Genomic DNA, 16,817 nt, shown 5'->3' with positions numbered 1-16,817 from the left:
TGAAGAGAGGCTCCTGCCTTCCTTAGCAGAGACCTGTCTTTTCAAACCAAGATATGCTGTGAAACAGTTTGGCTTGAAGGAGGACATGAACTCAAAGATAGTGATGACAGTCTTACAACTGAAGTTTTGGGCTGATTCTACATCTAAGTTTAAACTGGGCTGTAAATTGAAAATCAGTATGTAAACCACACATACTTACATAAAAAACATACCCACAGTGAGCTGATTTTAAAGAATATCCATAGACATTAAAGCCTATGGCTATTTTTCTATTTGTTTATTTTTTTTGTATTCAAAACACAAGTAAAATAAATACAAATGCAGCAAATGATAAAAAATACAGTCAAGTATGCAGAGGAGTACAAGTATGTTGATATAAACATTCTGCATCATTTTCCATAGGAAAAAATAGGGGCAGCAATTTGCAAAAGAATGAGATACTCTTGGTTAGTTGTTAGTGTCTTTGATTTCTGTTAGGATTACCTTTCTCTTGCTACTAATTTCTGCAGTGACACAAAGATATTTGTGTCACTGCAGAAATTAGTAGCAAGACACTGCACTACAAATACATTCAGTTGTTCACAGGTAGCTGCTGTGGTTGACAGTCTTTGACTTAAAATTGATGGGCAACAGCATTTTGCTATATGTCCTTTTTTAAGGAAACTGCACATCAGCTAATTAACATACCCACCATAGCATCTGTATTTCATAACCTGAATAAGTGTGTTGCAAGGCTGAGTGTTTCACTCACCCAAAGCTATTCAGAAAGTGATTTATGGCAAGTTACCCTTATGAGAAATTTAACTCTAAAACATGTAGATCAGAAGTCTAAAGGTAAATTACAAAAAAAAAAAAGCATTGAAAAAGAAAGCATCCAACATAGAGATTTAAATATCTGTCTAATGTACAGTACTCCAAATTCAAAATATTACAATGCAGTGCAGAAATAACCAATAAAAACTATTCCAATAAACACATAACCTTGTAACAGCAATGGAATTAATGTTCCATCATCTATGGGGATATAATTCACAATAATTCAATTTGAGAAGGTCTCTGGACTAAATTAGAGGTTGGACACTATGCTTTTTTTTTACTTCAGTTAAAACTACAGTTCTCTTTTGACAACAACCCAGACACCTGAGGTCTTCCATAACGTCATTTTTTTTCCTGGGGTTTTGTTGTCAATATGTGACAAATGTCAACATTTTGATTTTGTAAACTGTTCTTGTATTTTACAGCACTGTCAATAGCCATATAAGATGAAAGAGGAAGAAAAATCAGACATGATTAGAGTATTTTAAGTCTAGTTCTGGTTTCCCCCATATTCATATTATAGAATTAAACTGACTTCACATCAATATTTTTCCAATGACTGCTTCTGAATTTATGTCTGGATTTGATCAAACAAATTAGATGTCCATGGTACATTGTATTTAGAATAGATGGACCAAGGTTACACCACTAATTAAATATGGAATGACAAAAGTGTCTCTGCCAGCATTTCACATGGAAGAACAGATATCTACCAAACAAGTTGGAACACCTGGACACGTGGCTGTGGGCCATGCACAGATGGCCTGCTGTAAATCAACAGCTTTAGAAATATCTTAGACTTGTTATGCACTCATGGATCAGTTGCACAGCACATGCACCGGGAGGATGACATGTCCTGGATTCACCTAATGCACTCCATGAGCCAGGAAAGGCTGATCTGCCTCTTTGTCCACAAACAAAACAACTGGGGAGGCTGCTGCTGCTATCACAATTGTTCAGGACTGCAGATTATCCAAGAAAACAGCAGGGTGGTAGATAACCTGCAGTAATTTATTGGAACATTGCTCAACGAGTTAAAAAAAGGTTTAAAGAAAAGAAAAAAAAAAGTTGGATTTTACTTATTGTTTCATGAATTAGTCATTATTGATTACTTACCTTCGTCAAGGTCATTCATATTAGTGAGCTCTAACAGAGGGCGGACCAAGAGAAAATAAGGACAAATTTACTTGTAAAAATTAGGAAAAATGGAAGAAGGGGAAAAAGTTTTAGATATAATAAGAAAAGTATTCAGCTCTGTACCTGACATGAAAACTAAAAGTAAAAAATTATTAATAAAAGAAGGAATGAGAAAGGTACGTTTCCTAATCTTTTAACTTTGCAAATTAATATTGTTTTTCATCACAGTGAATTTTTCTCCCAGAACTTATGCTGCAGTCTTTTAAGTGAACTTCTGCATGTATTCTAAAAACTTTGATGTTGTTCTGTCCTTAAATATGTAAACATTAAATATTTAAAGTATTGAATAAGCTCTCATCTCTCACTTTTTTATTGCGCATTTTACATAGTTAAGAAGGCTGACATCATGTTGAACTCATGGAAGCAGCCAAGTCTTCACTGTCCTCTTGCTTTATTTATTCCCCTGATGTTCTGATAGAAATATCTCATTAGGAAAGTGGCTACTCTCAGAAATGAAGCAATGAAATCAGGTCAATTTCAGGATTTCTATAATGTCTTTATACATGCTGCAAAAAGCCTGACCTCACTTTGATAAGAGGTACCTTATACACAGAAATTTTTGTTAACTGAGGAAATGGTAAAGACAATAATTTTGAGAAAACCACCCAGTCATTTTAAACAACCAGATATAAAAAATAATGACATGCAGGAGCCCTGATAAAAAGGACTGGGATGGCAAGAAAGAATAATCAGAATTAACAAAATCCGCTGGCTTTGGTCAGAGGTTTAGATTAACCTAAAGGTAAAAACAAAGCACTAAGAAAGAAAATATATCACAAGGTAATGTTAGAAATCAAGCCATTTTCATAATCAGACATCTCATTTCACAATTTGCGTCAGATGCTCCGTTCTCAGCACAAGACATGGGAGAAGTATCAGTATTGAAAAAGGTTCACCTGACATTGTCTGTTCATCTGCAGATGAACTAACACTGATTTTAATTTTTTTTTTATAATGGACATGTAATGCAAGAGATGCTTAAAAAAATGGTTGATACGTGCAGATTAATTATTAAAACTTAGGGTTAATTAAGGAAGACATTAAATCACATTTGATGTTACACAACAAGACAAGAAAGAAAAGAACAATTAAGTACAGAGACACTGCCAAACCATGTCATATATAGTTGCTCCTTCATTCTAATTTTTTATGAAAATTTAACTGATGTGTAATATTCAACTTTGTGTTAGAAAAAGCAAAAATAATTTAATGCTTAAGGAGAAAAAGTTTAATTTTTTTAACACAAAAAACTGGAATGAAATAATATGTATATATTGGAGGTTTACTTTAGTAACACATGCATCAATATTTACTACTAAAGAAGAACACTGTGCTGAAAACTGTTGGCAACTACTCCATACCCCAGAGTGCTTGTTTCTTATCCCTGTGACTTTAATGTATTTTTATATTGGTATACTTTTGTGTGAATTTTCAACAAAGATAAAAGAGACTCCAGAGTTCATCATAATTTAATTATCTCTTCCACATTCATAGCTCACATAAAAACTTTTCTATCATTTAGTTTATAAAGATTTTACTTACACAAACGGAGTCTTTTAATCCATCTAACTGAGAAATGCATTCACTTCTTAGAATACTCCAAGTCTGATATTTATACCAGGCATACTGCAGGTATGCTTTTATTTGCGCCTATCTCCCTCACTCTTGAGGGACACTTGCAAAGTGAAGAACTGACAGATCTTGATCCTGCTAAGGTCACAGGGACTTAGCTATATTATAGCTTTGCTTAATCCTCATTGGTTTTGCCTACCGAGCGCAAGGCTGTTTCCCTGACAACACAACAGCAGTTACCACAGTATCCAGAAACACATATGATGTCCAGACTTAAGGTATATCCCACCTGTAAATATATTATTTAATGCTATTTTCTATAGGTCATTGTGGGGGAAAAAAATAAAAGCTGAGAAGATCTTCCAGACACACTTACTTCTGTTAAGCTTCTTACCATTACTTACTTCAAGGACATTCCCTAAGTAGGTTGAACATTTCTGAAACTCAGTTCTTGAATTAGTGAGTACATGGAGCAAAAGTCACAGTAAGAAGCCATGGAATATAAGGGAATTACTGAATGTTTATATTAATTCTTATCAAGTGCAAAACACACCATGAGAGAAAGCAAAAAATACCACTTCAAAATTTAAGAAGAGGGCAATAATTTCTAGCTTAGAAAGGGGTCTAAAGTGAGAAGTTTGGGAACAAGTTTAAAGGTGGATATAGAAATGAGATGGTGAGATACTACACAGTGCAGCAATATTTTACATAAATACATATGGACGATGGCTATGTTTTCCAGTTTGAGAAAAGGATTTTACCATAATTAAGATAAAGTGTGAACCAAGAGAAAACAAATGCATCAGATCTGTAGCTGAATATGGAAGCTGTGTTTCTAGAAATATTCTTTGGTGACTAATAGAAAAAAAATCCTCACTGAGACAGTAAATCTAGCCATCTAGCCAGATAATTACTTGCACTTCACCAAAAGCATGCAGTACTATAACATATGGAATAGATCCCGTATAAAGTTATTTCATTGGTTTAAATTTGTTCAAACAATGCTGACAGGCTAAGTTTCTGGTGATAGATTACTTACCTGACCACATATCAACTAATTTAATATGAAAGCAAAATGCTTTTTTTTCTTTTCTTGTGTGTGCACTGGCTAATGTAACAGAAATGCACTATGTGATCCTGTGTGCTCTAACTCAACTTGCACCAGGTAAATTCAGTCCTAATACATGACACTTTATGTAAGAAATGCTCACTGACAGGTGTCTGAGTGATTTTAGCTGAGATGAAGTGAGACTGAAGAAAGGAAAGAAGCAGACAGTAGCTTGACCTCCTGGTTAATTGAGGAATGTCCGAGACTGAGTCAGGCACTGCAATGGACTTTCCAGTAAAAAACAATTAGAAGACAAGGATTTAATCAATTTACAAAACAGCAGTTTGTCTCTAAGCAACACAGGTCACCAAGAATACATCACTCCACTCATATAATTGTTTTCCTATTGAATATAGTTGTACATCAGCTTTTAATTTTCTTTTTCAAATACCTCAAGTGTACAAGCTTACGTGACAAAAAAGATCAGACTAGCACAACTACGAGGACAATTTCCCATGACACTGACCTTCTACCTTGAGGAACAGTGGCTTAAAATGTTAAGAAAATCATTGTGGGGTTTGGGGGGGTCTTTTTGGCTTTGCTTAGTTAGTTTTGTTTTTAAACTCCCAACAAACAATGATGGAAAGTTCAATCTGACTGGCCCACATTTGTCAATTTAGCCCTGGGAAGCTGGAAAATCTATGAATTCTATTGCTTTCAGAAAAAAAAAAGTAGAATGTATAATTTAACTTATTTTCCTACAGACTACATACAAAATAAATAAATAAATACATAACTAAAAAAGTAAACCGGAACCATTGAAAGAATGCAGTAAGAAAGACAATACCAATTTTCTTAAATGCTAAGATAGTGCAGTGATCAGCAAGATATAGCAGGCATAGTAGCATAACCAAAGTTATTTAAAGAGCATTTGTTGAATACCATTTGTACTTTAGTCTTCTTGTCGTTCATGTTTTTGAGTAAAATTGGGAAACACTATTTTGAATAAAATAATGCTTATAAAAAATTGTTAGTAATTATTTGCTCATTTCAGTTCTGAGAAAGCTGCTATTTACACAGGCGACTGAGCCACACAAAAGGCACATTGAAAATATAATGAAACGAAACTAAGGGGCTTCTGGAAAAGAAGACTGTTTGAATAATTTTTAAAAAGAGTGTTCAGTCTGTAAAGACTATGAGCAGCTTGCATTATCCATGCTCTGTGAAATAAAATATTTTACACATTTAAAGAAAATGTTAATATACAACCAAACCATTAATTAGGCATTTTAAGGCCTAATGAAAAAGTTTCAGGTAGGAATTAGACTTTTACAAGAAATATAACTACATTTAGAAAGAAAGCTAACAGTATTAGAAAAAGTACTTACAGCAATCCCCCAGAGTTAATTCTTACAAAATTCTTTGAAACAGGTGACAGTTGCAAACACAGTTCTGCTGACATCATGTATTTTACATCTGTACAAATGAAAAGAAAAGGACTATAGTTAGGAAAGGAAGCTAATTTTCACAACTACCTTAAAATGTAATTAATGACCTAATTTTCATAAGTACCTTTTCAGCTGCAAAGCACAGAAAAAAAGAACTACAAATGCTTAGAAAAGTATAATGACTGATGTGACAAATCTAAACCTAAAATTCTTTTGAAAGAATTACTAATGAAGAAACGATGATTTCAAGTTCATTCCTTTTGGAGGAATACTGGGCAGGATAAAAGCAAAGCTAAAACAATATAGGCCTTCTGGCAACAGAAGAAGGAATAAGAAATAGAAAAAGAAAGTGATCAAAAAGAACACAAGCACATTCAAGGTTAGTTCATGACTGAAAGCAAAATTCTCACATGGTAGTTAATGCTCACACCCACTGTAGAGGAGCTCATGCTCACACCTACTCCCTGAGTCCTTATGTTCTTACAACAGTCATGTAACAATGAAGATAGAAATCATGTTAAAATATATTTGTACTAATACTAATGCATGGAAAACAACCAAAGTTACACTAAAAACCAAGTTCCAAATAACATATTGATCACAATTGATACTTAATTACAGTGAATGGCTTTCCTAGCACATATGGAGGTAACACCTGTCTTGTCAGTTAACTGAAAATCATGAGAGCTATGAACTCTTCCTTCAAATACAGGCTGCTCAGGATTCCAAATCCCCATTTCTTGTTCTTAAACAACTTATTTATTTTCTCTTTTTTTGCAGTGGGACTTTCACCAATCTAGGTAGCCAAGAAATTCCTCTAAAAGTTCTATTATCTATTTCCTAAAGTTACTATGGATGTATGTTAATCATACTGTAACACAGATCAGTTGAAAGATTGTATTTGTGAGATAGATTCTGTGCTAATACTAGATACTGAACTGAAACTTGTCAGACCTTTCTGATTTATACAGAGAATTAAATGTTTCTTTTCTTCTAAGGACTTGATATCTCTCCATATTCTCTAAAACTTATATATCAGAATTTGTTGATTTCTTTCCTACAAGATCACTTATTTTCCTGGATCCACTAGTGATTAGACCCTTCAAGACCATTGGGACTTAAGCACTGAAATATGAATTTGATAACTCTAAAAGGATTAAATTATTTAAATGACACAACAAGATTACAGAAATTCAGCCAACAAGAACATTTATTTTCTAAATGCTCAAAATATTGTAAAAGCACAAACTAATAATGCAAAGAAAGTAACAATAAGCACTCATGTACCTAAAGGTTAGGTCAGCTGGAATAATTTGTCAAAGTATTACAAATCTAATTAATTTTTAGCTGAAAAAGTAATGTAAAGCTGAAGTAAGGTTTCAATTTTTTTTTTTTTTCCAAAACATCTTTTATGGCTTCTAACATTTTTTGTGTCTACTGAATTAAAATAAATTTTTAAATTAAAATTTCACCATGATTGTTAAAGAATTTAATCAAAACAAAGAATTATTAAACATACAGAAAATAGTATGTTTTCATTATTTACAAAGGGAAAAAAAGAGACAAAATGGTTAAATAACTTACATCATGTTGCACAACTGGGGGCCTGAGCAGAAGGATTTGTTTCACACTTCCTGTTTCAAAATCTCTATGTATTCTTTCTGGCTCCTTTTCCTGAAAGGAAAGTTAAGCACAGGTTAAAATGAGACCACTAGACACAGACACTAAAATCAGATATAAAATTTTCTATTTCCTAGAAACTGATGTAGCTTTAAGCATTAGAGAATGTAATGTTTAATGTTATGATGATAGATTTTTCTTTTTGTCATACTTAAAGATGCCTTTTCAAGTGTTCTGAGGTAATTATCAGAAGTAATAGCAATGGAAACAACCCAAATTGCCAGCATGTCCATGTATCTGTCATAGAAGTTTTCAATCACTGCAGTTCCAATTTCTTTTTCTATCATAATTACTGTTCATTACAGCAACTACTTTAAGACCTGCAAGAAATCTGCACTAATCTTAACAGTTTTACAGTAGTAATTCATGTTTAACTACTTGCTTGTCTATATATTTGTTGTTTATACTTTTCCTACAAGAGAATATTTTTTGGATTGCAGAGCTAGAAAGGCATGGCATACTTTGCCCCTTTTCAACAAAGGCATGAAGTTGATTTTGTGGTCAGTACATCACACAAGGAAGCATGGACATTTTTGACCTCACCTTTCTCCCAGGTAAGCCTTATAAAATCAGTTTTGTTTTAAAATCAGTCTTAGCAGAATCTCAAACGCTTCATCAAAGGTATAGCCATTTAGACCTTTGAAATTTCATCACCTTTCTAGATGCACATGGAGAAATATAATCTACACAGAGTCTTACACAGTCTGTAAAATGTGTGTAAAGATCAAGTGATTGTCTCTGTTTGATGAAATTAATAATTTCACATTAAAAACTCAATTTTAGCAACTGAATAAAACAAACTATCTACGACTTCGTGTAGATTTCATTTCTCTAATTGAGAAGGCTGCTAAATTTTGACAAATTTTAAATGGCATATTCCATTGCTGAAGAGTTTAATACTCTTCTAGAGTTGTTTATAAAACAAAATATAGTTTATACAAAGAACATATTTCAAAACAGTGCAACATATTTATTACATTTTCATATTAAGAGAAAGTTTAAACAGTATTAAACATACTGTATCTTTTTTCACTTTCAAAATCAAATAACACAATGAACTCCATGGCAGGAATTTTATACTTTTAGCAGTTTCAGTGCTGTTACCTTGAAAACAAAATAGGTTATATTGAGATTATTAATTATCCAGTAGTCAATGTCTGGAAAGTTCAAAACTGCAGTGTTCAATGATCTGAAATTATTAAAGACCTCCTAATGAAATATAAAATGAATGACAAAAAGAACCCCCAAAACAACAAACCCACAGACAGTTTTTTCCATTTTCCTGGCTGTGTATCAACTGATTTTTTGACATTCTTACTATCTGTAAAATAATGACAGAACAAGAAAGACTTGAGCTAATATATAGTCCAACAATGTATTTTTTTCCTATGTCAGTCTTCTGAATGTTATTAGAGAAGTCATCCCTTCCTAAGAAGAGGGGTAAATATATTTACAGCTGGTCAGTAGCCATCTCATCTGTAAGATGCTGACTGCGCCTAAAGGCAAGACACACAGTGATAAAGCACATGAGTTAGTAAGAAACAAAGGATTCTCAACTGAAGAAAAAAATTGAATTGTAGCGACAGGTAAGAATTGTAGTGATAGGTAAGAAACTCCTCTTACTTGAACAAGTTAATCACAAGAACTATCACAAAGAAATACAGTATTTTCAAGTTTGCTTTTCCTAGGCTGTTCTATTTCAATCTCCAGAATACTACAAATCTGTCTCTTACATTCCTTTTTGTTATCATACCTCAGTTATTGTTGCCTACTCCTTTCACTCTGACTAGCAAGCTACATTCTTCCAACTTCTGTCACTACTGCCACCCCCTCAAAGAAATGACTTTCTATCATCTACTGTCTTCCTTTTTTCTTGTTCCTTGAATGACTCCCAATGCAACACTTGTCATTCACTCCATTCTAAAACTCATCATCTCAGTTGCATGGAACTGTTTCTGAGACAGAAATGCTATAGTTGTAATGGAAAGTGGCTTAACTTCACCTTTTTGAATATGAAGCAGCAGATACCTCCTGCCTTGTATATTAGCTTTCATATATACAATACATATACTATACTCTTGCAGTACAGGTCCTTTTCATATTATTTCTTCTTTATTTAACAGTAAGAAGAAGGTCAGATTTCAGCAGACCTGAATTTTGCAAAGATCTGTAGCAAAGTCCAACTCAACACTTCCAGAGGAGATAGCTTGCCTTTCATGAGGATATTTTACTGGAATTAGCACTCACTATCTTGGAGAAGATACACTAATGGAAAAACCCAAAGAAGGAAAAAATGAGCAAGCTGCTCTTTAGATCTCTTTCTGTGAAAGGTACAAAAAAAGCATATTTGCCATCCCTGGATGGCACAAAAAAATTATTTAATAATTTATCATATCAGCTGCCTAGAACATACCTTGGGATTTCTATTCCCTGGGGAAAGAAAATTTTGATTCAATTATCTTCAAGACTGATCACATTAATTAAACCATGTCATTATGATGGCTAAGAGCCAATTTCTGTCCCATTGCACTTAGAAGTGTAATATGATGGATCAGCTGTGTAATTCACCCACAAGGTATTTATCTATTGTGATAATTATGAATGCAAATAATATTATCTGCAAAGACAGAGACGCATAGTTTTCCTCACTGCTGTCTCAAAGATTGGAGAAGATCACTCAATGACCAACAAATAATGAAAGATTGTATGGTTACATGTACAAAACTTTTTATAACTCTGCCCAGTGCAGAAAACTTCTGTTGCATAATTTAAATGGCAGATTAACAGAGATGAGGAAAAGGTGAAGCTATTTTTTTCACAAACAAATCTATAATTAAATGCAATTGAGGACTCAAACTAGCATGAATTATTTCTAATATTAACTACCACAATGCCTTAGCCCATTTGATGTCCGAGTAGCAACTGGCATTATCTACAGATCACTATTGATGTAATTAGCATAACAATAATTAGTTCTAATATTGCTAGAGGGGATTAGTTAAATGTACAATTGTTTCATGTTCCCCTTTTGGTTCTGTTGTTACTCCAAATTGACTTAAATAAAATGAAAAGAAAAAAATGAATTTAGGAAAAAAAGCAATGGTTATAGAAAGTAAACCTCATCTGTAATATAAAAAGTGCATCATATATACCAAAATCACTTTTGATTTTACCAACACCTCTTTAGCTTTCAGTGTTCACAAAATAACTCTTCCTGAGTAGATCCAGTTCATCATTGCAATCATACTCCAAAAATACTCCTCAGTATTAAGAGGAAGCTGCCTAGGACATAGTCCACTCATACATTGATACAACTCTTCAAAATCAAGACCAAATACTTCATGGGTTGAGATTTGTCATCGTTATGTTATCCAATTTGGTTTTGACTCCAGAATTGTAAACATTTCTTCAGATTCCAAGAACAAATTCTGACTCATCACATATGGGGGACAGTCTGAGGTACAGCAGCAAAACTCCTCTTACCAGCATACACTTTATTGATATACACCCAGACCTGGCAACCGATGCTCTTTTACCAGCTCGGAAACAGTCAGTCTTAATCCTGACCACAGTTTGCACTTTAACTCACCTTATGGGTAACCAAGTGTTCTATTAATAAAACATTACTCAAAGCCATTTAGACCTGACCATTAGAATATAAAATCACAATCTACTTTGTTCATGCAAATAAAGAGTAAAGGAAGTCAATGAAAATTCATTTGTATTGACATATATTTCTGTATCCAATTATTTATTTAATAATTCTGGGACTTCATGGCTGTGTTTGCCTGATAGGAATACTAATTCCAGTGATTGGGAGAGACTGTGCATGGAGGGCAGGAAATACACTTTGCTTGGTGTTTAGCACATATTACTTCTGCTTTTCGTGTTTCTCAGAAGCTAAGTTAATAGTCTTACAGGTATACGATTCCTTATTAATTTAGAAAATAACCACTTTTTATAGGCATGCCTGCATCAAGCTTTCCCTTGATTTAAAAATCATATACCTCACTTCAGGAAGAAATAATTCACTGACATCCATCATCTCTTAGAGCAGGTTATTCTCCCCATACACAGTTAAATTACATAGTACCAAGTCATTCTGATACCAGTTTATTAACTAAAAATATTTAAAAGACAGTATAAGCCATTATTTCTTTCCCAGTATTAATATAGCATTATTTTTAAAAAACCTTCATCAAGTTTGAAAATAAGCAGATCTTACGCCAGTTCCAAATTAATCTTCCCTTTCAATATTATTGTTCTTTCCTCTTTTGACAGTGACTACTATAAAAGTTAAAGATTTTCTCTCAGGGCCAAGAAAAGTAATTGCAAGTTGCATGTCATTCCCATTTCCATTTTTTAAAATGTATCTTTTAAAATATATCTAATGCAGTAAACAAAAAACATTGAGTAAGTGTGGCGGTGCATTCACCCCGGCCGCACTGTGATCTCAGAAATGTTCATTAGGCCTCAGCTTTGACAAACAGCACCAGGACTAAGCTCTTGAGCTTATTAGAAATACTCTCTGCTCCCAAGAACTTGTGCTGTGTAGCACAAACCACTTTGGAAACTTATTTTTCTTTTCTGAATAACAACTTCAGTGGAACAACATTTTTGTAACTGAAGTTACTACCTGAATTGTGGCCAAGATTGAAGATTATGACTTAAGCCAATTCTCTTATGACTCTAGAAACAGTGATCGCAGGCAGACCTGTTCTTTCAGAAGGAATTTCTTCTCAGAACAGATCGTTACACCGGAATTCTTTGGAATGAACTGTCCAGGGCGTTTGTGGAGTCATCATCCCTGAAGGTGTTAAAGAAACAACCTGACGTGGCACCAAGTACCATGCAACAAGGAGGTGACCAGTCAGAGGTTGAAGGTGATGATCTTAGAGGTCTTTTGCAGCCTCATAAATAATTCTGAGCTCTTTTGGCCTGCAGTGGTCTGCGATCAGCTAATTCCACTGAGTGGGGCACCTCTCAGCAAGTCCACTGTACTTGGAGGATCAGTGAACAACAACAATGGATCCTGGGCTGATAACTGCACTCCTCGAGGCTCAGCCTGTTGAGAAGATGCAAAAGCATCCAATGTGAGTATTTCCCTGACCTTGAGGGAAATTCTTCACAAGTGATTACCTTGTACATTCACCTTCAGGTCTGCATGTGTGCAAGTGTGAATAACCTGAAGCAAATGTACTACGAATGCTCTCTCTCAGATTGCTAAGTAATTTAGGTTTTAAGGAAGCTAGGCCTGAGGTGAATTACTGTTGTGCTTACAGTAAGTTATACAGAATTTTTTGATAGATTATTTAAATATCAATTAAATGTGCTATTAAGTTTAATGCTGTTAAAACATTTAGGCCTAAATAATTGGTCAAGTCTGGGCCAAGTGGTCTAGTCTGAATCTTGCGACCCTACAGAACTGTCTCTCTTACTCATTTTTATCCTTAATCCTTTCCTATCCTTGCCCTTTTTCCATCTCCAGCCTATACATAGATAATTTTTGGTTTCTTTTGGTTTTAGGTAGATTGATTTTAGTTTCTAGTCCAATTTTTCCTGTTTGTGTGTTAACCATTGAATAAGTGGAATGAATCTTGCTGATGAACTTTGTTGCAGTAACTTTAATATTAAACCTGGCTTGGCCACCGCCTTTGCTGGTGATTCTTTGAGAGACCTAAAATAATCATTTGCAACAGTAAACTGGTAATGGTGAGTATTTTCTCATAATTCTAACCTACAGATTTATAATGAGACAGCTTAACATAAAAGGTATGTATATACATACTATGTATGTATATACATGAGTTACATATGTTTACATAGATATAGATACATAAAAATAGATATATACACTAAAATTTATTCTGAAATATTGATAACATTTACACATATGAGCTACAACTGTTAAAAAAAATCCCAGCATAATGCAAATACGCATCCATCATCTTTATCATCACATCATCTGCTTCCAAAATTTATTTGCGTGCATGCAAAAAATCCCATATTCTTGAAAAAAACCCAGGGAGTTCATGTACTTTCCATTAGAGAAAAATAAACAAAAAGTAACCACGAAAAAACATACCATAAATATGTAAAACCATGTCTATTCATAATAATATTTAATTTAGCATTTCATATTTAAACATTCAAAGGAAATTTAGAAGCTAAGGTATATACAAAAAGTAATAAAACAGCAAAAGCATAGGTAATATTTACTGTATAAGGTAAAAATATTCTTTTAGAATGACCAAAATGGGATCAAAGTGAGAAAAAGACAATACACAAAAAGTGACAGGAGAGAGAGCATTAGATGATGATTCTTTTATAGGTTTAACTTCTTTTATGAAACATCTTACAGTCTAACTTAAAATTAAAGAAAAAGATGGTAACACCATATCCACTTCCAACGATGTAAAACAATTCAGTTGCAGGGGGTTGGAACTAGATGGTCTTTAAGGTCCCTTCCACCCCAAACTATTCTATGGTCCTATGAAATTGTAACAAACATATGAAACTTAAGATCAATGAAAAGGCTTCTGGGCAAGATCGCCAAACTAGCACAGTTTAGGCAACAACAAATATATGGCCTCTGTCTGCTACAACTGCTAGTTTAAGACCCTTACATTTCAGTGATTTCAGAGATTGTCCCTATTTTTATAGGGACAATCAAATAAATGGATAGCTCAGTATCTAGCTGTACATAGCACACTGAGAATTAGTCCCAAGTTACATCAACTAATGAGCTGCTACTAAATAATACACGCTAAAGTCAAACACTAAACTAAGAAAAAAACAACAAATTAGAAAATATGGTTTAACCTTCACCTCACACGTTCTCAGGCATCAGCGTCTTCTGTATTTAACTTCTATCATAAATGGATTTCTGAGTCATGGCAATGGAATAAACAGTAATTACTAGCAATAACTATAAATTACAACGCATAATTTTCTACTTCATTAAAACACACAATCTGCCTATAAAAGCAACAAAAGGACCACACCTGTCACAAATGAGATCCAGAATATTGATCATAATGTCAAGTCAAACTGGTTCCTAGTGATTTAGCTGCTGTCATTTTGTTGCAAGGCCTACTGTTTTGTGTCACGGCATTTGATTTTATTTTTTTTAAAAAAAGAGCATGAAATGGGTCAAATAATGAACAAGCTCCCAAATTAGGGGGAAAAAGCCCCATAATCCAAAAAGACAGAATTTCATACTATACCAAATTTAAAATTGTAAAAAAAACCACCACCAACAACAAAAAAACCTAAGCTGTATAATAACAGAAATAAAACTGTTCACATATATGAAAAAAATTTCCCAAGTTTACAACTTGACTGAAAGCAAATCTTCACACACAGTGTTACAGTTCTGTAGCCAAAATATTAGAAGAAAATAGAAATGCTTTTAAGCAGGTTACATGTTTCTCAACAAGCAACTACTACAGATCTGTTCTGCTCAGGAGCCATCACAGTATAAACAGGTATATTACTGGAGTATGAAAAACAAGGTCCCTTTAAGCTTCTAAGTCTATGTGACTGGGATATGGATATGGCACATGTGGTCGTTTTCCCATTAAAATAATTCATCATTATAATCCTTTCTTACAATTTTACGTTACTGACATTTTAAGGACTGAGTAAGGAAATATATCAATGTTCTCCAGCCAAACAAATAGATCTCACTTCCTTGAATTCTTTTTTGTCTCCCAAAACACTTTATTTATTTTTTATTGCTTATAAATGGAGTCTGAACTAAAACGCCTGTGCTTCATCTATTTTAGTATTTTACTGAGGTTTTTTTTTTCCACACAGCTTCACACCTAAGAGTCTAGAAAAAATTGTGATTTTTTTTTTTCCCCCCCAAAGAAAATTAATCATAACCTCTTGCTCCAATTTGCTCACATTCAGGGTTACTACTCATTGCTGACACGCTCTGGGAAAGTGGCATTCCTGTTCTGTGAGGCACGTCCTATCCAGAAAAACTGCTTTAATGAGAATTACTTCACTAATGGTTGTGTAATCTCTATCCTGAACTTCATTATTAATGATTTTATCTTACTGCTTTACATACTTGCTGTCTTGAAGGTGGTGAAATGTTTCCAAGCTTTCAATGTGCCAGCAATACAAAATGTATGTGTTTCATATTATATAATGAAAATACTTATCATACCTTGGTAGTTTTTGAGAACACTGTGATAAATCCAGGTCCATTAAACAGTTTGCTAGCAGATTTCTGTTTATCTTAACAAAATTATAATGGTGATATACCTGCATTTTTAAGCTGTCAGTAATGACAATACTTCATAAAATCATAAGCATGGCATTTTAGGACCCTAGGCTTAACTTCTTTGATGTTAATAAATAAAATAATTTGTAATATTTAACCAAGTTATGTATTGCACATAACTTTTTTGTTGTAATTTTTTTTTCTGGCTGCTGTAGATCAGAAGATTGTTAAAGAGCTAGTGATAGGATTTGCTAGACTCTATAATTGCAGGGCAGAATTATTTCTCCTAAACTCACACATTGTCTTCTTTCTTTTGTAGAGGTATCCTGTACATTTAGATTAGAACTTCTGCTTACATTGCCAAGAACTGATGTAAAATTCAAAATCACAGAATCATCAGGGTTGGAAGAGACCTTCAAGACCATCCAGTCCAACTGTCAATGGAGCACTACCATTTTCATCCCAAGTGCCACATCCAGGCACCTGTAATACAAAACCTTTGTGGGAAAACAAACTAGTTTTACAGACTAAACAATGATTAATATATGTAAGAATTTTTGGTCTTCTAGTATTTCTGAGATACGAAATACACATGAAAAGAAATGGAATGTCAACTTAGTAAAGCAGAAAAAAAAGTCCTCTCTTCAGTGAGGAAATAGACAATTTAGAAAGAGGAGGGATAGCAGAAAGAAATGTGAAGGACAATAAGCAGGTCTTGCATAAGAAAAAACAAAAGCTGGTAGAAATTAAGCTAGTATGCTTTCTGAGTAAGCTCACAGGAACAGTGGTCAGTAAAAATTATAGTATCAGTTGAGTAAGAAGC

The 16,817-nt window shown here is 33.7% G+C and overlaps 1 protein-coding gene across 2 annotated transcripts in view; it reads right to left on the bottom strand.

Moving 5' to 3' along the window:
- Positions 1 to 6,071, bottom strand: part of PRLR (prolactin receptor) — a 133,936-nt gene extending 127,865 nt beyond the window's left edge. For both annotated transcript variants that reach the window (XM_059836670.1, XM_059836673.1), the window contains exon 1: positions 6,022 to 6,071. The gene's annotated coding sequence lies outside the window, so the exon portion shown is untranslated. The remainder of the gene's footprint in view (positions 1 to 6,021) is intronic.
- Between the last annotated feature and the right edge of the window lie 10,746 nt (positions 6,072 to 16,817).

This window comes from Haemorhous mexicanus, chromosome Z (assembly GCF_027477595.1).
Source record: "Haemorhous mexicanus isolate bHaeMex1 chromosome Z, bHaeMex1.pri, whole genome shotgun sequence".
Classification (NCBI taxonomy): domain Eukaryota; kingdom Metazoa; phylum Chordata; class Aves; order Passeriformes; family Fringillidae; genus Haemorhous; species Haemorhous mexicanus.
Note: the sequence above shows the minus strand (reverse complement) of the source record. Positions and strands in the feature narration are given on the sequence as shown.